This window comes from Phyllobates terribilis, unplaced genomic scaffold (genome assembly GCF_046119375.1).
Source record: "Phyllobates terribilis strain yellow unplaced genomic scaffold, ASM4611937v1 Scaffold_1__5_contigs__length_1240528914, whole genome shotgun sequence".
Classification (NCBI taxonomy): domain Eukaryota; kingdom Metazoa; phylum Chordata; class Amphibia; order Anura; family Dendrobatidae; genus Phyllobates; species Phyllobates terribilis.
The window spans coordinates 1,175,113,199-1,175,139,142 of NW_027362761.1; the positions used below are offsets into that span (position 1 = coordinate 1,175,113,199).

At 46.3% G+C, this 25,944-nt stretch overlaps 1 protein-coding gene across 1 annotated transcript in view; it reads left to right on the forward strand.

The window, feature by feature from the left end:
- The window catches only part of LOC141163667 (histamine H2 receptor-like), a 164,441-nt gene that overhangs the window by 124,530 nt on the left and 13,967 nt on the right, over positions 1-25,944 (forward strand). The window lies entirely within an intron of this gene.

Genomic DNA, 25,944 nt, shown 5'->3' on the forward strand with positions numbered 1-25,944 from the left:
TCTCTTCCAATGGGCATTTGAGTGCCTCCCAATTTTTGGCAACCCTTGCATTCACTGCATAGGCCAACGCTATAGCAGACCCACTTCCTAATAATGGGAACTTATTTTCATGAGGCTTTCTACGTCTCTTCCAAGGGGCATTGGAGTGCCTCTCAATTTTTGGCAGCCTTTGCATTCACTGCATAGGCAAACACTATGGTAGACCCACTTCCTAATAATGGGAACATTGTTTTCAAGAGGCCCCCTGACCTCCACGTCTCTTCCAAGGGGCATTGGAATGCCTCCAAATTTTTGACAACCCTTGCATTCACTGCATAGGCAAACACAATGGGAGACCCACTTCTTAATAATGGGAACATTTTTTTCAGGAGGCCCTCTGACCTCCATGTCTTTTTCAAGGGGCATTGGAGTGCCTCCAAATTTTTGGCATCCCTTGCATTCACTGCATAGGCAAACACTATGGGAGACCCCCTTCCTAATAATGGGAACATTTTTTCATGAAGCCCTCTACATCTCTTCCAAGGGGCATTGAAGTGCCTCACAATTTTTGGCAGACATTGCATTCACTGCATAGACCAACACTATGGGAGACCCACTTCCTAATAATGGGAACATTTTTTCATGAGGCCCTCTACGTCTCTTCCAAAGGGCATTTGAGTGCCTCCCAATTTTTGGCAGCCTTTGCATTCACTGCATAGGCCAACACTATGACAGACCCACTTCCTAATAATGGGAACATTTTTTCATGAGGCCCTCTACGTCTCTTCCAAAGGGCATTTGAGTGCCTCACAATTTTTGGCAGCCTTTGCATTCACTACATAGGCCAACACTATGGGAGACCCACTTCCTAATAATGGGAATATTGTTTTCAAGAGGCCCTTTGACCTCCACGTCTCTCCCAAGGGGCATTGGAGTGCCTCCAAATTTTTGGCAACCCTTGCATTCACTGCATAGGCAAACACAATGGGAGACCCATTTCCTATTAATTGGAACATTGTTTTCAAGAAGCCCTCTGACCTCCACATCTCTTCCAAGGGGCATTGGAGTGCATCCAAATTTTTGGCAACCCTTGCATTCACTGCATAGGCAAACACAATGGGAGACCCAGTTCCTAATAATGGGAACATTGTTTTCAGGAGGCCCTCCTCTAAGTCTCTTCAAAGGGGTATTGGGGTGCGTCCAAATTTTCAAAGTGATATTGGGGTGCGTCCTAATTTTGGGCAGCACTGCCACTCACTGCATACGCAATAACAGTATAGGAGACCCACTCTTTAGTAATGAGAACAACAAAGCATAGGCGGCTGATGGATCTCTAAGAATAGTGAGGGCCGACTGCTGGTCCTTTAAGAATAATAAAGGCCCCCTGATGGCCCTATAAAAATAGGCTTTGTGACTTTCAGAGTCCCTCCTTCATAAATGAAACAGGATGTGTCTGATAATATCTCACACACCATATGGCCAGATAAGGTTGTAAAATTTTAAAATGATATTTCCCGGTGAATGCATTTGTCACTGTTGAAAGCAATGCAAAAGTGCAAAAACGCATCATAAATGCTACGTGTGAACATAGTCCAAGGTGTGGAGGAGTATTTTTGGTTTTGGATTATTTATTTTGCCTTATATACAAGTCATTACCCTGGAAAGGATGTTCCTTAACATATTTCCCAGGAAAATCCATTTGGTTTTGTTTTTGTATGTTTTACTGTGAGTCCGTAAAAGTGGCGAAATACCTCTGATAACGTTGTTGACAGCAGTGACCTGGAAGTCAGAAATGCTTCCAGGGGTCTTCCCCATGCTGTTCCCATGTCATTTGAGCACTGTTCCCATCGATTTGGGCAATTTTTAGGCCCTCTGCACACCGCCAGGGGGGAGCCGCCTGAAAAATGCTCGAGTTTCCCATAGACTTACATTGGGCTCGTTGCTCGGGTCGAGCACCCGAGTATTCCAATGTGCTCGACACGAGCAACGAGCACCCGAGCATTTTAGTGCTCGCCCATCACTAGTGTATAGCGGTATTATTGGTAATTTTTGTCTGTAAATCTGTTCACACCACTTGGATGGCCCTGATCAACCATTGTTGAGATGTTCTGAAATCAATTGTCTCAGACCATTCACACTGTTTCCAGTATGTTTCTTATATTTCGCCCATTCATTGTATTAATATATTCATTATACAAGTGCTTAGTATGCAGGAAGTATCTTCTTATTTCCCCTGAACATCTCTATTAAATTGGTATCCATCCCCCTTCTGCCAATGAGTTGTTCAGTGGAGATTCCCTCTACAATATTAAAATGGAACAGATTTAAAGAGTGTTCATTATAAGAAGCCTCCAGACTTCATTTATTCTGGGGTTGACCTATAAATGGATTACTTTTAAGGCTATACATCGAAGGCAGGCTTTAATATCTGCACTAGATGAATCGTACCCTATGGAACATTATTACAAAAAGCGAACAACACGGAGTTTTTTAAAATTTTTCTATAAAGTAAATTCAGCTTTATTGATACGTATAGTTAATTTAATACAAAAGGTAAAAACAGACAAGATATGGGCAGGAGGGAGATGGAAAATAGCAGCAAGAGGCGCAAGCACTGACAAGGGAACTTATAACAGTACCTGGGAAAATTTATTGAGGGGTGTCCGTGTGCACAAGCAATCTATAGAGCTACAATGCCTGAGACAGCTGAAAAGATAAGCAACCAATGTATGTATACTGCAGTACTATCAGCTGCGCAGGCAGTAGCGATATGGTCAGAGCTGGTGCCCCCAAAAACAATCAAAGCCTGAGCACACAAACATTGTAAGCCTCGGTACTGTTTACCCTTTGTCAACGATGCGCCTCCAACAATGGTATGGTTGGTACTGGCTTCCCAACGCGCGTTTCGCGTGGAGTACCAAACAGCTTTCTCAAGAGAAGATGAACATTAGCAAACTGTTTTTTTTGGAGAATGTCACGTTAAGGAACCTTAAAATAAAAGATAAATTTGCAAAAAAGTCTTAACCTACGGGGGGAAAAAAAATGTAAACATTTCAAACAAAGCAAAATATGGATGAAAGGTCTGATTTGTTCTTTGTCTGGAAATTATTTTGGCTCCTGCTCAGGCACTGGAGTTATTTTCTCTGATGTATGTTTCATGACTGCCCACAAGATGCATGGATAAGTAACTCTAAGGTTGTAGCTGGTGGTTGAACCACAATCTACGAGGGGATGTATTCCTCAGACGTACAGAAATTGATAAGAACGCTTCTGAAAATGATGCTCAAAGCTTCTCAATAGACCAGAATGCTGGAAAATGCATCATTAGTGGTCAAAAGGTGACTTTACTCCAGGCTGGTGGTCAATGGTCATAAATTCTTCTGAACTCTCTAACACCTAATATTTACTCAGACTGTAACCTAACTCCAAGTATAATATCTGGTGAATGGGGAATACGGCTGTTCATCACCTATAGAAAACTGTTACAAGTTTTCGACAAACCCTAGAACATAAACACATAGGGGACAATTTTTATCTTGTGGAATCCGTTGACGTTTTTTGCACCATATTCTTCATGCAGCTAATATGGTCAGCACCAAGGACAGCAGCAGGCTCCAGACTACAGGACCCAGGAGGGCTAAACTTTACTTTGCAGATTGCACATTGTTTTATCTACCGAGATTTCTTTCTTTGTGTCAAATAATATACATCTAATTATATCTGCAATTCTTCCGTCTCATAAAGATGCCATCTGCTACGCAGAGAAAGAGGCCCCATGTGTGCATGGGAATATTCATATAAAGCCTATATTAATGGTACCCTCACGTAACAGAGCAACTGTACATGGATATGAAATAACAAACAGAGCAACGGAAAGAACGATAGTAGGCCACAATATTAATCAAACATAACTTTTATTTATAAAAATATACAGATAGATGGGGGAACAAAGTGCAAGGTACATATGGTTACGAACCAAAGGTTACGTCACCGTGAAACCCCTGAGAGCATAAATGAATAGGTATTACAAGGTATGCCATAAAAAAGATAATGTAATATAATATAATATAACACCCCTGTAGAGTATATAGCAAAAGAGATCAAAATATACAGACAAAACTGTGTAGGTCTGTCAGATGCATGTTCTCAATATCAGACTGATCGCTGCATGACACATAATCATATATATGTATATATACAGATGTACATACAACTCAGGTGAGTCAGGAGCAGTCACAGGGATGTATGAAAGATAGCTGGGGTTACACAGATGGTGTGCCCGCCCCGACGCGTGTTTCGGTTTCCCTTCATCAGGGGGCGTGAAGGAGTGAAGCGTGCAGGGGTTTAAAAAGGATATTACAATGGATATGAGATGATAGATAATACATAGATGGATATATAGATATATAGATAATAAAAAGCTAGATAGATATAAATAGATACAGTAGATACTGTAGATAGATACTGTGGATAGATAGATAGATAGATAGATAGATAGATAGATAGATAGATAATATAGATAGATAGATAGATACTGTAGATAGATAGATAGAGATAGATAGATAGCTAGATAGATAGATAGATATTAGAGATTAATCCCAGACAGACTGGATGATGTGAGATCAGGGCTCTGCGGGGGCCGGATCATCACTTCCAGGACTCCTTATTCTTAATGACATTGGCAGGATGTTCTGAATCGTTGTTCTGCTGCAGAATAAATTTGGAGCCAATGAGACGCCTCCCTGATGACATTACATGATAGATAATTATCTGCCTGTGTTTCTCAACATTGAGGACACCATTAATCCTGACCAAATCCCCAACTCCATTTACTGAAATGCAGCCCCAAACTTGCAGGACCCACCATGCTGCCCGCAGACCCTCATTATAGTGCTGCTCTTAGACCCTTCAGACTTCCTTCTATTACAGCCAAATATTTAACACCTGAAGCTTCTGCTGCCATGTTTCTGCACCCCAGTTCAGAATTCTCTGAACAGTATGTGGGAGTAGCAGTGTCCCACTTGTTGCTACCAGTTCTGAGCTGATGGCACTGCTGGACATCTTCCGATTTTGAAGTGAAGTAAGCACAAGGTGTCTTATCTTCTTCTGCATACTTTGTTTGGTCAGCCATGGCATCCAAACTGCTTAACGTTGCGCATTTCTTGTTGCTTCCTCAAAAGATCTTAAACCACACATTTTGAAGCCCCAGTCTGCTTAAATATCTCTGCCAGTGAGAGACTTTGCTGATGCAGTATAACTACCTTGTGTCTTTTTGCTGTGTACCGTCTTATCATGGTGTATGTCCTGTGACTTGAAACTGTTTTTCACAACCTCACCTTTAAAGCAGAGTTTGTCTGTTCCTCACCCAGTTTTAAGCCTTTCATAGAGCTGTTTCTGTTTCAGTTAATGGCTGTGTTTCAACTCAAATATGAACTAGATATCAGAATGATGAGGATTGTGGTTGTCATGTAGAATTGATTACTATAATCCTGCAAGTGAACCTGTAAGAATTGATGCCTTGATGTTGTTTTAAAGGCGAATGGCGGTCACACTAAATAGTAATTTAATTTAAATCTTTTTTGTTCATTCATGTTGCATTTTGTTTCCATACCTGCCTAAAATTTTTGCACAGTACTGTATATATATAATTATTATAGAAGGTAGATAGATAGATAGACAGATAGACTGTACTGCAGCTTCTGCATTATTTATGCCGCCATTATAAGAGTTAGCACAGCATAGTTACCTCCTGCAGGGAGAAGACAGTTAGTTACACAGAAAATGAGACATGAGATGTTCCCGCCAGGCGTGCAGAATAAAACATTCATTAATTGTCACCGCAGTTTTTACAAGAAGCCATTTACATCAACGGTGAGCCTGTATCATAGGCTCTGTAGAATATGCGCTCTCATTTCCAGCAGACTTTTCTCTGTACTCTACTTTTTTAGGTCAAGTAGGTAACTTTGGTCTCATGGTCTTGCAACTCAAGGTGACCATGGCAGGTGAGGGCACTATTTATGCCATATGGCGCAATGGGGTGACAGTCACACTGCAAAATAGATTAATTACCTAAAAAGGTCCTAAAAATGTGGATGTACTACATAGTCCAATGGCCCGACCCTCTATTTCACTTGTGCATGCTTTTAGTCGAGTCTTTAGTCTTTTTTTGAAAAGTCCCAAAATTTAGTGGAAATGTACCACTAAAATAATTGAATGTTTGCCTGGAACTTTCATGCAATTTTTGCTTCATTTTAGCTGAAGTTGCATATTTTTGCGCAAAAATTTACAAATCAGGTTAAAAACAAAAATAAAGAGTGTTTTTAATTTTGCACAAAATTCATCAACCACACAAATCATTTTGATTCACTTTGCATAAAAATGTCAGCAAATATCACAACACATAAAAAGAGGAGAGACTACTAAAAAAATCACAAGTGATGATGCATCAGCTCTAAATGTTAAAGGGAAGCGTCTATTTTAAAAAGAAATTAAAGTGTGTGTTATGGTGCCGGGCAGGGCCAGCTCCAGGTTTTTCTGGGCCCCGGGCGAAAGAGTCTCAGTGGCCCCTTTAACACATACCACGATTCATGATGCACAGATACCACAGAGAAATATAGATATAGTACAATGCCAAAGATTTCACTTCTTACATTACATGAGCGATATCTATTGTAAATTCCACAATAGCTCAGAAACCGGCGAATCGCTCCACACAGTATACTGGCCCCCATAAAATGCTCCATACAGAATACTGGCCCCCATAAAATGCTCCATACGGAATACTGGCCCCCATAAAATGCTCCATACGGAATACTGGCCCCCATATAATGCTCAATACAGAATACTGGCCCCCATAAAATGCTCCATACGGAATACTGGCCCCCATATAATGCTCCATACGGAATACTGGCCCCAATATAATGCTCCATACAGAATACTGGCCCCCATATAACGCTCCATACAGAATACTGGCCCCCATATAACACTCCATACAGAATGCTGGCCCCCATAAAACGCTCCGTACAGGATACTGGTCCCCTTATAACGCTCCATACAGGATACTGGCCCCCATATAATGCTCCATGCAGGCTGTTCCCCCCACATAATGTCCTATGCAGGCTGTCCCCCCCTTATAATGCCCCATGCAGGCTGTTCCCCCCCTTATAATGCCACATGCAGGATGTCACTCCTAGTGTTGAGCCACCCCGGTAGTGTTCGAGTTCGGTTCGGTTCGTCGAACACCCGTGTGTTCGCCGAACTGTTCGTCGAACTGTTCGTCGAACACCTTCGAACACCATTAAAACCAATGGCAGGCAAACAAAAACACATAGAAACACATAGAAAACACCTTCAAAGGTGTCCAAAAGCTGACAAACTGCTCAGAAGACATAACTAACACATGGAAAAGTGACAAGTACATATAGTCATGCGAAAAGAAAAGAGGTGGAGGAGTAAAAGGAGGGGGAGACACAGATATAGGCATGTCATGCCCTTCTAAAATCCAAAAAGTGAGAAGCCGACACGGCCAGTCCGCTCCTGCCCGTGCCACCTCCGTGTCACCGGGTTTGTGCCAGAGCCGCGGTGAACCCTGATGGCCAGCCCCCCTCTCCCAATACTGGTGCCTGTCCGCTGGTGGGTCGAGCGAACCCCCCTGTGGTGGAGGCAGCTGTAAGCTTTTTAATTTAAATTGTCTCTCTAATTTGAATGAATACACTTTAAATCCTTTTACAAGGATCTATTGGAGGGCAAGTCTCATGCCAGCAGCCGCGTAATTCCAGCTCCAGTAGCGTCCACTAAAGCTGCTGCAGTTAAAAAGCTTTTATAAGGATTGAGCTCGGCTGTCCACCGCAAGGCATCCTACTGCCAGTGCCAGCCCCTATGCCTTGGGGTGCCTCCTGATGCTCTTCACTGAGTATCCCGTGGTCCCGAAGCATTTCCTATGAAAAAATTAAGTGTTCAAACTACAGGTGGTGTAGCTTGCTTAACAGCCGGGATAATCCGCTGACTAGCAGACACTGCTACTAGGCACAAAGTATTTCCTGGGCTAGATGCAGTTAAAAATTTGTAATTAGATACTCTCGTTGGATGCTGAGAAAGCATACCATAGAGTCTCCTGGCACGCCATATATGATTCTCTTAAAAAGCTTGGGGTAGGGGTCTAGGGGACCCTTTTATAGCCAAAATCACGGCCCTGTATCACAATACGTCACCTAGGCTGAAGATAAATGGAACTGTAGCACCCTGAGGGCTCGGTTGCTACAGCGGTATTGCACCTCACCCAGTGGTGTGATATCTCACTCTCAGGCAAGGATGGAGTGTGGATCAGGACCCAACACCTGCATGCATTACACCACATTGCCGTGGGGCAGGGCGACCAATATGCCTCTGAGATGGGCACGACAGTCCCTGTCCCTGGCTGGAGTGGGGGGAGGGAACACTGAGGAAGGGGAACCCTGTAGTGCAGGAGCAGGGAGGAAGCAGTTCCTGGGTGCATTGAGAAGGGAGTATAAAAGGTGGGCACCATCTTAGTTCAGTGCAGAGAAGTCTGAGCAGAAGTGACAGGGAGCAGGGGCTCTGCATGAGCTCTGCTCCGGAGGCGGGCCTAGTAACAGAGGCCCAGGCCTGGAAGAGGGAGAAGGAAGGAAGAGGAGCGGAGAAGGCTCCAGGAACGAGGAACGAAGGGATCCCAGGGGTGCGGACAGGCGAGTCGCCACCGCACGCCCGAATCCACCTGCGTGGAGGGGTCAGGCCAAAGGGGGAGACCGGTCCCCGAAACTAGTGGAGGCGGGAAACGACCTTCAGCTAGAAACCGGAGGCTGTGACATTTTATGTGGCGCAGGCCCTCGCTACACCCGCTAGGAAGGCACCACATAGGGTCAGGGAAACTGGCGCCAAGTTTACCAAGAGGAGGCCCGAGGCAGCCGGACAGAAGGGTTGGTAAGAAAGGCCAGACAAAGGACACACAAAGGGGGTCCTGTGAAGCGCTCCAAAGTTATCTGGGAGTTGTCTGAGCCCCTCACCTGGTGAGCACAGTACGACGTGGGCAGCCGTTACCTGCAGATGTGGTCTGGATAATAAGAACTGTGAGTAAAGGCCCTGGACTGCATCACTGACTCCGTGTCGTTACTGCTGCTGCCCTGCACCATCACCCCCATCCTCCGCATACACTGCCCTGAGGCTATACTCCTCCCGTGGGGAGTTATGCTACGCTCTGCTGCACCCACAACACCAGCCTCAGCGGTCTGCCCTGTAGCGGCGGTTCACTCTGACCGCAATCCACGGGTGGCGTAGTCGTACATTTAAACATCAAAACCACATAAATAGTTCCGCCACTGGTTTGACCACCCTGAGCCACGGAACCGGGTCGCCTCCACGGAGACTACAACCACCAGCATCCACCAAAAAGGGTCCGGCTCCGGGTGTCCCAAGGCCCAGGGGGCGCGTCAGAACATTTTCATCACCTTTCATAATCACCAATGGGACAAGGCAGGGATGTCCTCTGTCCCCTCTCTTATACATCCTAGTGACGGAGCACCTGCTCTCATCAATTCGCCATAACCCCAATATTAGGTGGATTGAGGTGGGAGGCACCGAGTACAAGTGCTCTCTATTTGCTGATGATGTCCTAGTATATAACACTCAATCACATATATCCATCCCTGCTGTTATGGCTGAAATAGATCACTTTGTTACATGGTCAAATTTTAAAATCAATGCAGCGAAGTCTGAAGCTCTCGATGTCTCCCTCCCCAAATCCATACAGGATTCCATCCAGTCCAACTTTCCCTTTGCCTGGCCCTCACAGGGTATCAAATACTTAGGAATTCCTATTCATAGAGACCTCTCCCATCTATGTTATCTTAATTTTGGGCCCTTTATTGAACAACTCCATACAGACCACGGTTGGCAAGTTAGAACTGTAAGATTCACTACGTGAACCACTGGTGTTTTGTGGAAAAGCACATGTACACTGTGTTCCAAATTATTATGCAAAAAGTGTTTAGGAGTAATAAGGGAAGAATTTGTTTGTTTGTCAGTTAAACTCATTGATGGTGATGTGTGTCAGGGCTCTTTATATCACTGTAAGCAATTGCAGACACCTGTGCTAATTAGTTTGGCAGGTGTGTCCAATGAAAGGCAAGACTACTTAAGAAGGCTGTCCCACATTATTAAGCAGCCTACATTTTCTGCCAAAATGGGAAAGAAAAAGGATGTGTCGGCTGCTGAGAAGCAACAAATTGTGGAGTGTTTAGGTCAAGGCATGACTACAATCAACATTGTGCGATGATCAGGATGAAGTGTCTTGGCAATCAAGAAGTATGTAGCTGATTCACAGTACACACGTGTGCCTGCTGATAAGGGCAAATTGAGGACTCTTTCCTACAGGCAATTACGTCAGGTTAAAAGAGCAGCGGCAAAAAAGCCTTGTCATAGCAGCAGACAAGTTTTTGAAGCTGCTGGTGCCTCCAACGTCCCCCAAACAACAAGATGCAGGGTCCTTCAGAGGTTTGCAGCTGTGCATACACCATCCTGTCGACCTCCTCTATCCACTTCACACAAGCAGAAACGGCTCCAGTGGGCCAAACATTACATGAAGACTGATTTCAAAACTGTTTTGTTCACGGATGAGTGCCGTGCAACGCTCGATGGTCCAGATGGATGGAGTGGAGGAAGGCTGGTTGATGGACACCCCACGCAAACACGGCTACAGCGCCAACAAGGAGGAGGTGGAGTAATGTTTTGGGCTGGAATCATGAAGAGAGAGATTGTCGGCCCCTTTAGGATCCCTGAAGGGGTAAAGATGAACTCCATAATGTATGTGGAGTTTCTCAAACAGCACTTCCTGCCATGCTTCAAGAAGAAGAACCGTGTATTCCACAGCAAGATCATTTTTATGCATGATAATGCACCATCTCATGCTGCACATAACACATCTGCATCTCTGGCTGATATGGGCATAAAAGGGGACAAACTTATGGTGAGACCCCCATGCTCCCCTGACCTCTACACCATTCAGAACCTCTGGAGCATCATCAAAAGGAGTGTCTATGATGGCGGGAGGCAGTTCACATCTAAGCAACAGCTCTGGGAGGGTATTCTGTCCTCATGCAAAACAATTGAAGCAGAAACCATCCAAAACCTGACAAATTCAATGGATGAGAGAGTTCAGAAGCTCCTTTCGAACAAGGGGTCCTATGTGCAAATGTAACATCACCTAGAATAAAGTTTTGAGTTGAAAACTGTTTGATTTCAGTTTCTAATAACCTGCTAATGCTTATAATTTCAAAAATGACCATTTTTTTGGTCTTTATTAAAATGAAAAGGTTGATCGAAGAGTGTGGGGGATCTAAGAGTGTGGCAACCCAGTAGTCAGGATTACTTCGAATTCTGACAATCTGAGGGTCATGTTGCAGGTAGTGCAGCAAGAAGGCACTTATCTGTCTTGCGCATCTCGGAGCCCCAAAATTATTTTCCGGGCTAGATGCAGCTAAAAATTATTATTAATTTTAAATCTGGTGGAGCTTAGTATAGATGGCCTAATAGAATCAGTACTGCACACTGCTACAAAGCCCAAATTATTTTCCCGCCAAGATACAGATAAACATGATTAGTAATTTTAAATCTGGCGGAGCTTAGTATAGATGGCCTAATAGAATGAGTACTGCACACTGCTACAAAGCCCAAATAATTTTCCAGCCAAGATACAGATAAACATGATTAGTAATTTGAAAGCTTAAAATGGTTGGTGAGGTGATTTTAACCAATCATCAAGCTTTTACTCTCCCCAGGATGACACAGGGGTAGAAAAGTCGTTTCGGATCCTTAAATTTTTCTTCTTTATAAACATGAGTCTGTCTACATTATCAGTGGAGAGCCGCGTGCGCTTATCTGTCAGCACACCACCAGCAGAGCTGAACACACGTTCAGACAGAACACTGGCTGCGGGGCATGACAAGATCTCCAAGGCGTAAGTGGCTAGCTCTGGCCATTTATCCAGATTGGAAACCCAAAAAGAGCAAAGGTCCAGTGACACAGTCATGGCTTCAATGTTTACTTGGAGATACTCCTGTACCATCGTCTCTAGTCGTTGACTATGTGTCAGACTTCTTGTCTCCTGTGGCCTTGCAAAGGATGGGCTAAAAAAGTGGTGAAATGATTCCGCAAAATTGATGTTACCAGCAGATACTGTGTTTCTGTTACGGTTTGAGTGCTGAACACTCGACGTTCCCACGGTTGGCAAGTTGGAACTGTGAGATTCACTACGTGCACCACGGGTGTTTTGTGGAAAAGCACTTGTAAGATTCTGCAACAATCTCTGCTGATACTCCTGCATGCGTGCATCCCTTTCTATGGCAGGAATAATTTCTGCAAATTTACTTTTGTACCGGGGATCTAACAGTGTGGCAACCCAGTAGTCAGGATTATTTCTAATTCTCACAATTCGAGGGTCATGTTGCAGGTAGTGCAGCAAGAAGGCACTCATGTGTGTTGCGCATCCAGGAGCACCAAGTCCCTGTTGTGTTGGTGGCGAGGTAACAATCATGCTTCCTTCCTCTGTCCTCTCCCCCCAACCTCGCACAACAGAAATGTGATCAAGGTCTCCCTCATCTGATGAGTCTTCCATCAGTTCGTCCTCCACTTCTTCCTGGGCTCCTGCACCTTCCTCACTAGTTTGGCTGCTACCATGCGCCCTGGTAAAGCCATCTCCCCCACCCTCACATGCCTACCGCCTTGGTGCTGCCGACCGTCTGGACCTTGCAGATGTTAGCCCTTCCGCATACAACTCCTCCTCCTCTACTTCCTCCACCTCCTCTTGTGCCACCACCTGACTCCGAATTCTGTTTAACATGTGCTCCAGCATGTAAATCACTGGAATAGTAATGCTGATAATGGCATCGTCAGCACTAAACATTTTCGTCGCCATTTCAAAACTGTGCAGAAGGGTGCATAGGTCCCTGATCTGAGACCACTCCTCCAGCGTGATTTGCCCCACCTCTGGATCTCGTTGGCCCAGGCTATACGTCAGAACGTATTGCACCAGGGCTTGTCGGTGCTGCCACAGTCGCTGCAACATGTGCAGAGTTGAATTCCACCGGGTAGGCACATCGCATTTTAGCCGGTGAAGTGGCAGGCCCAACGACTTCTGTAGAGATGTAAGTTGCTGAGCTGCGGGATGCGAACGGCGGAAGAGAGCACACAGCGACCGTGCCCTCTGCAGAAGGCCATCTAGTCTGGGATAGTGGGCTAAAAATTGCTGGACAACCAGGTTCAACATGTGAGCCATACAAGGCACGTGTGTGACATTGCCCCGGTGAAGGGCCGCACCCAGGTTTGCAGCATTGTCGCACACGGCCTTCCCTGGTTTCAGGTCCAGTGGAGACAACCATTCATGAAATTGGTTCTCCAGAGCTGACCACAACTCCTCAGCTGTGTGACTCACATTTCCCAGACATTTCAAAGTAAAAACCGCCTGATGACGTTGAGCCCTACTGCCAGCATAGTAAGGAGGTGTGCAGGATCCCTTCTGCGCAGTTAGAAAGCTTGTGGCATGACCAGACAGGCTTTGGGTGCAGGTGGAGGACCGAGAGGAGGTTGAGGAGGCAGAAGCAGTGGAGGAACTTTGAGATAAAGAGGATTGACGCACAACTCATGGGGACGGCAAGACTTGGACAGCAGCCCCTTGTCCTGCTGTCACCATAGTTACCCAGTGCCCAGTCAGCGACATGTAATGCCCCTGTCCATGCCTACTCGTCCAAGTGTCTGTGGTGAAATGCACCCTGTCACACACAGAGTTTCTCAAAGAAGCGGTGATGTTGTGTGCGACATGCTGGTGGAGCGCAGGCACACCTTTCTTTGAGAAGTAGTGCCGACTGGGCATCTAGTACTGGGGCACTGCGACGGACATAAGGTCTCGAAAATCCTCTGTGTCCACCAGGCGGAAAGCCAGCATTTCTGTAGCCAAGAGTTTGCAGATGGTGAAATTCAACCTCTTAGCTTTCTCATGGCTAGGAGGAAATGGTCTTTTACTTGTCCACATAGGGCTGGCTATTGTGCTTAGACGGGGTTGATAAGGGTGTCCCCGGCAAACTGCCGGTCTGTGAGGAAGATGCAGGCAGACATGTTAGGTTGCCTTGATCCAAAGGTGGTGCTATCGATGTCGGACAGCGCTCAACACCAGCTGGTGTTACCACCTCCAAAGAAAATGATGACCTGCCAATCACGCTGGCTGTTGCGGGTAAAGAGGTGGCAGGTCTGCGCCCCAAAACAGGTGTGACTGCTGTCCCCCCAGTCACAGAGGATGAAGAGGCCACGGATGCACAAGATATGGCAGACGGTGGTTGGCCCGGCCGGCTAGGCCGCATTGTAGCACAGTGAGCTTCCCACTGCAACTTATGCTTCATGTCCATGTGCCGGTTCATGCATGAAGTACTCAAACTAAGTATTTTTTGGCCTCTACTTAGCTTTTGCTGACAAATGTTACAGATAACACGAGTTGGGTCATCTTTATCGATCTGAAAAAATGCCCAGGCTATGCAAGGCTTAGCACCCATGCGACCTGAAGAGCCACCACGACTTGTGGTGAGAGGCAGAGTTGTGTTTGAGGATGCAGTTGTTGACGTGCTTCCAGTACTACGTCTCTGTCCAGGAAGGCGCAACCTGACCTCGTCGTCACTAGCATTCTCCTCCACCTCCTCTGCTGACCTCATCTCTTGGCTGACTGTGGGTTGACAGTAAGTGGGATCTCCAATCTCATCATCATCACACTGTGCGTTATCACACCCGTCGTCCTCAGAGCCAACCTGTTCCTGCCCTGACAAAAAACTAAAGTTGGATCCGACTCATAAAGATTCTGGGCATCAGTGCAGATCATTTCCTCGTCTGGATTAACAGAAGCTCTGGAGCCGACCTCTGATTCCCAGGCTATAGTATGAGTAAACAACTCTGCAGACTCAACCATCTGGTCTACCTCATACTCAGACAGGCAGCTGGAGATTTGGGAGCTGTGAGGAAGCAAGTGCGATTGGGGTGACACCTTTGAGGACTGGAGTATTTGTGATGTTGAAGTTGATGTGGAGGAGAGCCCACTTAAAGGAGCACTTGATATCCGTTGAAGCACCTGCTGTTTTTGTGCCTCATCTGGAATTTGTAGCGATTGGCGTGGCCGTAAGAAAGGGATCTTATCACATTGTCCGCTAAAAGAAGTAGACATTTTAGTTTGGCTGGAAGATGGTCTTTCTTCTGCAGATGTTACTGTTGCTTTAACACCTACCCCACGGACACAACCTTTTTTCCCCTTCCGAACATGCCTATTCCCCTTTCCACCAGCAGCAGGCATTTTTCCACTCATTTTGGTGGTTAACTAATTCACAGCTCTGGAGTTGTTTGCACAAAAAAACAATGGATGGGAACCGAGCAGAGCTGAGTGGCCAAACTGTGGTATTAGGCCAAAATTATTGGCTGGGTTAGATGCAGAAAAAAATTATATTCAGTTTGCAACCTGATGGAGGTCAGTATAGATGGACTAATAGAACAAGTCCCACACACAGCTAGAAGCCCAAATATTTTTTCAGAGCTAGATGCAGAAAAAAATTATATTCAGTTTGCAACCTGATGGAGGTCAGTATAGATGGACTAGTAGAACAAGTCCCACACACTGCTAGAAGGACAAATATTTTTTCAGAGCTAGATGCAGATAAAAATTATTTTTAATTTGCAACCTGATGGAGGTCAGTATAGATGGACTAGTAGAACAAGTCCCACACACTGCTAGAAGGACAAATATTTTTTCAGAGCTAGATGCAGAAAAAAATTATATTCAATTTGCAACCTGATGGAGGTCAGTATAGATGGACTAGTAGAACAAGTCCCACACACTGCTAGAAGGACAAATATTTTTTCAGAGCTAGATGCAGAAAAAAATTATATTCAATTTGCAACCTGATGGAGGTCAGTATAGATGGACTAATAGAACAAGTCCCACACACTGCTAGAAGGCCAATATTTTTTCAGAGCTAGATGCAGACAAAAAAATATTTTTAATTTGCAACCTGATGGAGGTCAGTATAGATGGACTAATAGAACAAGTCCCACACACTGCTAGAAGCCCAAATATTTTTTCAGAGCTAGATGCAGATAAAAATTATTTTTAATTTGCAACCTGATGGAGGTCAGTATAGATGGACTAATAGAACAAGTCCCATACACTGCTAGAAGGACAAATATTTTTTCAGAGCTAGATGCAGAAAAAAATTATATTCAATTTGCAACCTTATGAAGGTCAGTATAGATGGACTAATAGAATGATGCTATGCCCAAAAGGTTTTACTTCACTAGGTGCAGTAAAAAAAATTGGTATTCTATACACAGGTGGTGTATCTTGCAACACAGATAGGCTACTCCACTGACTAACACACTCTGCAATAGGTCAAAAAGGATTTGTTTTACTAGATTCAGCCAAATGCTGTGAAAAAAACTTGCACAGCACTGGCACAGACCTGCCTGTCAAAAACTGATAGGAACTGATGTAACTTAGTCCTGAAAAGGACTGCAATTACAATTAGTCTTTACTCCCACAACCTATCTATTTAAGAGCACAGACCAGCCTGATAAAAGTCGTAGGAAATGCTGTAACCTAGTCCTTAAAAGGACTGCAATCACAACTATTCCCTACTCCCAAGCTATCTGTAGATTTGTGCGAAAATTGGCTTGAAATTAACAAGGTATAGCGCACACAGCAACAGCGGTGCCGTCTAACACGCAGCTGCAGCAGTGAGAAAATTGTGGCGACGGGGAAAATGGCTGGGTCTTATAGGGCAAGGACATGTGACATACACTGCCAATGACACATGCCCTTGCTTGTGTGAAAAAAAGCACTTCGCTCCGTGTGTGCGCTGCTGATAGGCTGACAGATTGCACCTCCCCACTGTAAATGCGGGAAAGAGAAAAAAAAATGGAGATCTTCATTATTCCTGCAGAGATCCATCCCCTGCCCCTCCCCCCGCCCCGCTGTACACTCAAACTGCGTATTAACATTAATTTTCATCATTACTGAGAAAAAATCCAGTTATGATTTTGGTGCACAAACAGTTATCGAACATAACCTCGAACAGCCGAATTTTTCTCAAATCGTTCGTGTTCGCCGAACGGCTCGAACACCGCCCAAAACAGCTCGAGTTTGAGATTGGCGAACAGTTCGAGTCGAACACCGCTCATCTCTAGTCACTCCCCCCCATATAATGCCCCATGCGGGATGTCACTCCCTCCCATATAATGCCCCATGCAGGATATCACTTCCACCCCCCCATGTAATGCCCCATGCAGGATGTCACCCCCCGTATAATGCCCCATGCAGGTTGTCACCCCCCCATATAATGCCCCATGCAGGATGTCCCTTCTCCTCCCCATATAATGCCCCATGCAGAATGTCCCTTCCCCCCCCATATAATGCCCCATGTAGGATGTCACTTGTCCCCCCCCCCCCATATACAGTTATATGAAAAAGTTTTGGCACCCCTATTAATCTTAAGCTAAATGTTTTATAAAAATTGGTGTTTTTGCAACAGCTCTTTCAGTTTGATATATGTAATAACTGTTGGACACAGTAATGTTTCTGCCTTGAAATGAGGTTTATTGTACTAACAGAAAATGTGCAATCTGCATTCAAACAAAATTTGAAAGGTGCATAAGTATGGGCACCCTTGTCATTTTCTTGTTTAAGCAACAAACTAACAACTTTGCCCAGGCACCTCCATGTTGGGGGAGGTGCCTTATATAGTAGATGCCCTTGGCCGGGGAAATCTTAGGACGCGCGCGGGGCCCCTTTCACAGACAGGGAGCGCGGCCTAAGCACAGTGCCCGGGGATCTGCGCGCGGTGCGCGCACCCCAAGCAGGCTGAGCGTGGAGACCAGAAGGTGGAGCACAGGACCGGGGCCACGGTGGTAAGGTGTTCGGCGTCTCTGCTGGGGGAGAAAGGCAGAAGGCAGAGACAGTGGCGCTACATTACCCTCCCTTTACGCCAACTCTTCCTCAAACCCGCAAGAAATTTTTCCAGAAGATGAGGAGCATGAATGCTCTCCCTGGACCAAACCCCTTCCAATTCACAAGAAAAAAGGGTTTTCCTCTTACCCGCTTGGTAGCCAGAATGTTCTCTACCTCAAAAACGTCCTCGGAGGAGATTGGAGCTGGAGTGGCACCTGGAACATCAGAGAAAGGATTGAGGATGACAGGCTTGAGGAGAGACACACAAATCAATTGGGAATCCGTAAAGAGGCAGGGAGTTTCGTTTTTTACGCCACAGAATTAATTGGTCTCAAACCCTCGAAAGGACCAATGAAGCATGGACCCAACTTGTATGAAGGAATTTTGAGACAGACATACTTGGATGACACCAGACCTTGTCCCCTGGACAGAATAGAGGTGGATCCAGACTTTTCTTGTCTGCATGTTTCTTCATCCGCTCAGAGGACTGAAGCAATGCAGACTTTGTGTCCTCCCAGATCTCAGAAAAGTTCTTAACGAGAGACTCCGCAACAGGATTGTCAACAGAAGTAGAGACAGGAAACGGAATATTGGGATGCTGACCATATACCACAAAAAACAGAGATTTGGCAGAGCATTCGTTCACATGGTTATTGTACGAAAATTCAGCCCAAGGCAGGAGTTCCACCCAGTTGCTATGGTGGGCGTTGACGAAGTGCCAGAGGAAGTTAGTGAGGATCTGATTGATATGCTCAACCTGGCCATTAGACTGCGAATGATAAGCCGAAGAGAAATCCAAAGCGACGTTCAGGAGCATGCACATGGCTCTCCAGAAGCGTGAAGTAAACTGAACTCCTCTATCCGAGACAATATGAAGAGGTAGGCCGTGGAGACGGAAGATGTGCGAAATGAACTTCTCAGCCAGTACTGGTGCAGAGGGAAGACCAGGCAAGGGAACGAAGTGAGCTATTTTGGAGAAGCGGTCAGCAACCACCCAAATGACAGTACAGCTGGCCAATACAGGAAGGACCGTGATGAAATCCATCGCAATATGCTGCCACGGAGCGGAAGGCACAGGTAGAGGAAGTAGTCGATCAGTCGGAAGTTGCCTAGGAGTCTTGTTTCGGGCACTGGAAGAGCAGGCGGAGACAAAATCCGCAACATCCTTGCACAAGGTCGGCCACCAATAATGTCATGAAATGAGCAGAACTGTTTTCTTCTGTCCGGCGAGACCTGCCAGTTTAGACGAATGACCCCAGAGTAGGACCCTCTTCTTATCTGGAGCTGTAACGAAAGTCTTACCAGGGGGATCAAACGGGGCAACCTTAATTATCCTGGAGAGCTCAATGATATGTTGAGGCTCCTACTCCTGGTCGGTCAACAGAAATGATCTGGAGAGTGCGTCTGCCTTGATATTTCTCCGGAAGTGGAGAGAGAAATTGAAGCGGGCAAAGAGCAGAGACCATCTGGCCTGTCAAGGATTAAGCCGTTGAGCGGACTGAAAGTAGGCAAGATTCTTATGGTCCGTGTAGATGACCACCGGATGCAGGGCCCCCTCCAGTAAGAATCACCACTTCTCCAGCGCCAGTTTGATGGAAAGCAGTTCCCGATCTCCAATGGAATAATTGCGCTCCAAGGGAGCGAAGAGCTTGGAGAAGAAGCAGCAGGTCACCATTCGACCAGAAGAGGATTTCTGGATGAGAACTGCTCCGGCCCCTGAGGAAGAAGCATCCACCTACATGAACAACTGCTTGTTACAGTCAGGACGATGCAGCACCAGAGCTGAAGAGAAGGCTTGTTTCAAAGCAATGAAGGCACTTTCTGCCTCAGGAGTCCATTCCCTGGGATTCACCCCTTTGCGAGTCAGGGCAGAGATGGGAGCAGTCCAGGAAGAGAAATAAGGAAAGAACAAGCGGTAATAATTTGCAAATCCAAGAAACCACTGAATGACCTTCAGCCCTTCAGGTCTGGGCCATTTTAGAACTGCAGACAACTTTTCGGGATCCATCTTTACACCGGTCTCTGAGATTATGTATCCCAGGAATGGAAGAGAAGTCCGCTCAAAAACACATTTTTAGAATTTGGCATACAGACGATTCTTCCTAAGCCTCTGCAATACCTCTCGAATGTCTCTCTGATATGAGGGCAGATCTGGAAAGAACATAAGAATATCGTCCAGGTAAACTACCACGCATGTGTAGAGAAGATCTCGAAATATGTCATTCAGCAGCTCTTGAAAGACTGCTGGTGCGTTGCGGAATGCAAAGGGCATCACGCGGTATTCATAGTGGCCATCCCGAGTGTTGAATGCCATCTTCCATTCGTCACCTCGGAGAATCCGGATCAGGTTGTATGCTCCACGGAGATCAGGTTTCATGAAGATTTTAGAGCCTTTGAGGTGATCGAACAACTCGGAGATGTGAGGCAGAGGATACTTGTTCCTAATATAATTTGATTTAGTCCCCTATAGTCGATACTTGGCCAAAGAGAGCCGTCCTTCTTCTTGACAAAGAAGAATCCTGCTCCAGCCGGAGAGGTGGACTTCTAGATGAAGCCCCTAGAAAGATTCTCCTCAATGTATTCAGACATGGCACAGGTTTCGGCCAACGGCAGGGGGTAGATTCGACCTCAGGGAGGTGAGGCACCGGGGATGAAGTCAATGGGACAATCATACGGCCTATGAGGAGGCAGTGTTTCGGCCTCTTTGTTGTCAAAGACGTTGGCGTATGACCAGTAGGGTGCCGGCAAGCCAGGTAGACTAGATGGAGTGGACAGAAGTCAAGCAGGACGGACGGAAACCAGGCAGGTTTTTTGACACTTCTGTCTCCAGTGGAGCACCTCTCCCGAACTCCAATTCAAGACCGGCTCGTGTCTCTGTAGCCATGACAGACCTAGCAACAAGGGATGAGAGAGACCGAACAGAACATAGAAGGAGATTTTCTCCGAGTGTAGCATTCCAATCTGGAGGACCACGGACGAACAAGATGGATTCGGTAAGGGGTGTCCCATCCACTGAAGAAACCGCCAATGGATCCAGAAGACGTTGGATAGTGATTTGATACCTCTCCACAATGGCTTGTTGGATGAGATTTCCAGCAGTGCCGGAATCCAGATAAGCGGCCTCGACAAAATGGATATTGCCGCAGGATATCGCTACTGATAGAGTCAGGGATGGTGTCAGGGATGGTGTCACGGGTGTGTTAGAGGTGACAGACAGTCGCTCTGCAGTCGGTTGCAGGAGATATCTATGTTTGGCCTTACAGACATCTTCTTAGAGGCTGACTGTCTCTAGGACCCAGAGGCTACCTCCCTCTGGCTAATTAGCTCCATGGCCTAGGTGTACCTTGTGTGTCTGAGAGGGAGGTGCCGGCGATATTCATTACTACTTGTGAGGCTTTAGCAAGAGCAGTACTTCCTCCTCTCTGGAGCTTGAGGCCGTGTGCGCATTTGTCTGGAGTTGTCTAAAGCTAAGCAATTCTCCCCTGTTTGTCTACCCTTGTTGTCTATAGAGTTTAGAGGAGATTGACTAGTGCTCATCTCCTTCCTTCCCTAGCCTTAGCCATACGTCAGGGAAAGTCAGGGCGAGGCACGCGTGTGGCGATTGGTGAAGAGCCAATATAGGGATGGTAGTTGAGACAGAGTGACACTAGACCAGACTAGGATGTCTCCATTTCTTATTTTCCCTAGTGTCTGGGCTCTCTTTCCCTCTTCCCTCTGTGGTGCACTAAGTCTTTCCCACACCTTGCGTAACAGATGGAGAGGAAAGATTCTTGCCCAGGATGACCTCTCCAAGTGGTCCTAGAGTCTGGAGTTTCCCAGTCTTTCTGGACAGGAGCAGATTACATGCTCCAAACTGCCACAATAAAAGCATCATCCCTCAGCGTGGCGGACCTCCTGGTGAGCCTTGCCCATCGTCACCTGGTCCACTTGCATAGATTCTGTGGTAGATACCGAGGCAGAGGCTTGTTGCGAGCCTGGTTTTTGAAAGGTAGGTGAAAGGCTTAAAGGTCTTCTCTCACGCACCACCTCCTTAGAACGCTCCTGGAACCTGATGTCAGTCCGTGTGGCCAAAGACACTAGGTCATCCAGAGAGGTGGGTATGTCACAACCGGCCAGTTTGTCTTTGATCCGCCCAGAAAAGCCTTCTCAAAAGGTAGCCACCTCGTTATTCCAGAAGAGTTCAGATGAGAGGGTGTGGAAACGTACAGCGTACTTTCCCACTGTGAGGTTCCCCTGGCACAGACGGAGGAGAGAGGAGACTGTTGAGGAAATGCGTCCGGGCTCTTCGAAAACCCTCCGGAAAGCCACAATGAAAGCCTGGAAATTAGCCACCAGAGGGTCCCCCCTTTCCTACAGGGGATTGACCCACGCCAATGCCTCTCCTGTGAAATAACACATGATGAAGGCCACTTTAGCCAGGTCAGAAGAAAACTGATGAGCCAGGAGCTCAAAGTGCAGCGTGCACTGATTTACACAGCCCCGACATAGAGCGGGATCACCGCCAAAGCATGGAGGAGCGGACAATCGGGGTCCAAAGCCGGGTACAACACCGCCACTGGACTGAGATGTTGCTGGAGCGGTTAACGCTTGGGTAGAGGCAGACACGGATGGGGTAGACAGTGCATCCAGATGGGAGTTCATAGTCTGCAGAAAGGACAGGATAGTGTCCTTTTGAGATTTCTGGCGGGAGACCTCTTGGTAAAGGGCAGAGACCGAGGGAGCCTGGGAGACACTGGATTCCATGGCCTGAGCTGTTACGGTGCCGGGTGGTGGAACCACTGTGCCGTGGTACAAGGAGGGACCAGAGGGGCATAACTAGGGACCTCACCATGACCAACATTGGCTATAAGGCGGCTTAGTCGACTCCGTGAACCAAGGAAGGACCGGAAAGATGGACCAGGTTCTACTCCGTGACCGACCTTGTGTGAGAGCAGGCGACTCCCATGGGACTGATGACAGGTACTGACTGGCACGGCAGATAGGCAGGTTGGTAGGCAGGCAGACAGGCATGGCTGGTAGGCTGGCGGGCACGGCCAATAGACAGGCTGGCGGGCACGGCCAATAGACAGGCTGGCAGGCATGGCTGATTAACGGACTGGCGGGAATGGCTGATAGACAGGCTGGTGGGCACGACTGATAGACAGGCTGGCAGGCACAGCTGATAGACAGGCTGGTGGCCAGCACTGGGACCTGAGAACTAACAAGAGAGTTTAAGCAACAAACTTACAACATTGCTCAGGCACCTCCATGTTGGGGGAGGTGCCTTACACAGTAGATGCCCTCCGGCCATTGGCCGGGGACATCTTGGGATGGCGCGCGCAGCCCCTTTAAGAGACAGGGAGCGCTTGCGCGCACCCTACGCACAGTGCTTTTTTTCCTTGATGAAGGGTCCTGCTGTATTCTATTCACTATTTTACATGTATACCGGTAGCTGCCTGGACACTTTTTTATTGAACTGTAACTAGGACACAAGTTTGGATACTCCAAAAATCCTGAAAAAATCATACTAGGGCTTATACTAGCTGCCTTTCACCAGCTGGGCTTTCTAATAGCCTCAAGGTAGCCCATAAACACTCCACAAATGCCATGGGGGTGAGGGGTGCTTGAACCAAGCCCAACACCAGTTAGAACCACGTATATGCCACTGTCAGAGGTTGATACTGGTAGTAAATGGTAAAATTGCAGTGTTTAGTCCCACAACCGACGTGTGATGTACATGTATGTCACAAAATGAGCACACACTCTGCCATAGGGGGTGCAAAAATTACAGCCTGGCCCAAATGATGGGAAAAGAGGGCAAAAACCCCTCCGCCGGAGAAGAGAATCCACCGGTTCATGATAGAAGATGGTGCTGGAGCTCCAAGTTATGGCCAAGTACGACTCTGAAGACATCCACGGAGAACCTTACAATTACTTCTGTTTTTCTTCACCGCGCTGAGCATTATATTGTATCTGACAGGGCTTTGATATTCTTCTACCGTCATTTCTTTTTCTAATAATTTCATGGTGCTTTTATGTGAAGATGGAGGATCTCACAGTGGGAAGACTTCACATCATAATGGATTAGTCATGGATCCGCTCCTTATATGAGACTCACGGAGCGGCTGAATGTGTCAGAGGCTGGAAAGGAAGAATTATAGGAATGGGGGTAATATACCAGTCCAGACAAAATTAAAATAATAAACTTTGTTAGTTTTACAGCCAGTTTAGTGCTTGTCAAGTCAGTGATGGGAATGTTGCAGAGCTAGGTTTGCTTGTGCATCATGGCTGAATCAGTGCTGTGGATGTGGAAGAGCTAGGTTTGCTTGTGCATCATGGCTGAATCAGTGGTGGGGATGTCGTAGAGCTAGATTTGCTTGTGCATCATGTCTGAATCAGTGGTGGGGATGTCGCAGAGCTAGGTTTGCTTGTGCATCATGGTTGAATCAGTGGTGGGGATGTCGCAGAGCTTGGTTTGCTTGTGTATCAGAGCTGAATCAGTGGTGGGGATGTCTCAGAGCTTGGTTTGCTTGTGCATCAGGGCTGAATCAGTGGTGGGGATGTTGCAGAGCTAGGTTTGCTTGTGCATAATGGCTGAATCAGTGGTGGGGATGTCACAGAGCTTGGTTTGCTTGTGCATCATGGCTGAATCAGTGGTGGGGATGTCGCAGAACTTGGTTTGCTTGTGCATCAGGGCTGAATCAGTGGTGGGGATATCGCAGAGCTAGGTTTGCTTGTGCATTATGGTTGAATCAGTGGTGGGGATGTTGCAGAGCTTGGTTTGCTTGTGCATCAGGGCTGAATCAGTGGTGGGGATGTCTCAGAGCTTGGTTTGCTTGTGCATCAGGGCTGAATCTGTGGTGGGGATGTTGCAGAGCTTGGTTTGCTTGTGCATCAGGGCTGAATCAGTGGTGGGGATGTCGCAGAGCTTGGTTTGCTTGTGCATCAGGGCTGAATCAGTGGTGGGGATGTCGCAGAGCTTGGTTTGCTTGTGCATCAGGGCTGAATCAGTAGTGGGGATGTTGCAGAGCTTGGTTTGCTTGAGCATCATGGCTGAAGTTAAGGTGATAACTAGGGGAATTATAGGTGGCCTGCACAAAACTGAGTGATATTCAGCTCTGTTACATCTGTAAAAATTTTGGAAGTCAGAGAGTTGAGCATCATTTTTTAATGTGTAACTCTAAGCAAGAACTAAAAATTCAGTTTTAAGTTACACTTATGATGCTTTTGGACAACTTCTCGTTTTTTGAGCCTTGCTACTGAAAACTGTTTGCAGTAATGTAAATCTCAGAACAGCTAAGCTTGAAGTGGAAACTGTAATGTCTGAGCAAAAAGAGCATCCGAAAATGTCTTTCCCTTGACAAACCCTTATGATGTATGTATGTATGTAGACTCAGTTGCGTACAAATTTTGCATAGACATTAATGGCTAGAGAAAGACTATGGGTCCACTGAAACAACTGCCCTTGTAACGGGACAGGAACCCCGGATTTAAGGACAGAATCACAGCAAGGTTTATAACCCTCAAATGTAATCCCGCCATGTGATTTTCTATATATCCGTTAGAAAAATAAAATGATTTCTAGATGCAGAGACGTAATTATAGTAGAAGACAAAAATGCAGCAAAAAGAATCCTAAAAATTCACCTTTATTACAAAAAATACAAAAATCCCGAAAAATCCGTCCAACGTCCTTAGTCATTGCCTTTTTCCTTATACTGTAATTGTAAGTGCAGGAGTTGCAGCTCCATGTGGAACCTAGTTCCTAGATCCCTTTGGCCCATATGAGAAAATCAAAAATATTAAAAAGATTTTCTAGTTTTAATACCAGATTTCAGCTGCAGTTTGTTAAAAAAAAAAAAAGTTCTTTACAGACCCTCCCCGGGTCCAACTCTGAGTCCCTGGTGTCCCTGCATCTGCTCCCACTGTTTGTTATTGTCAGCAGCGCTGGCATGACATTGGTAGCGCCGCAGGCAGTCAGTGGTGAACCCAGCTGTTCTGTCCAAG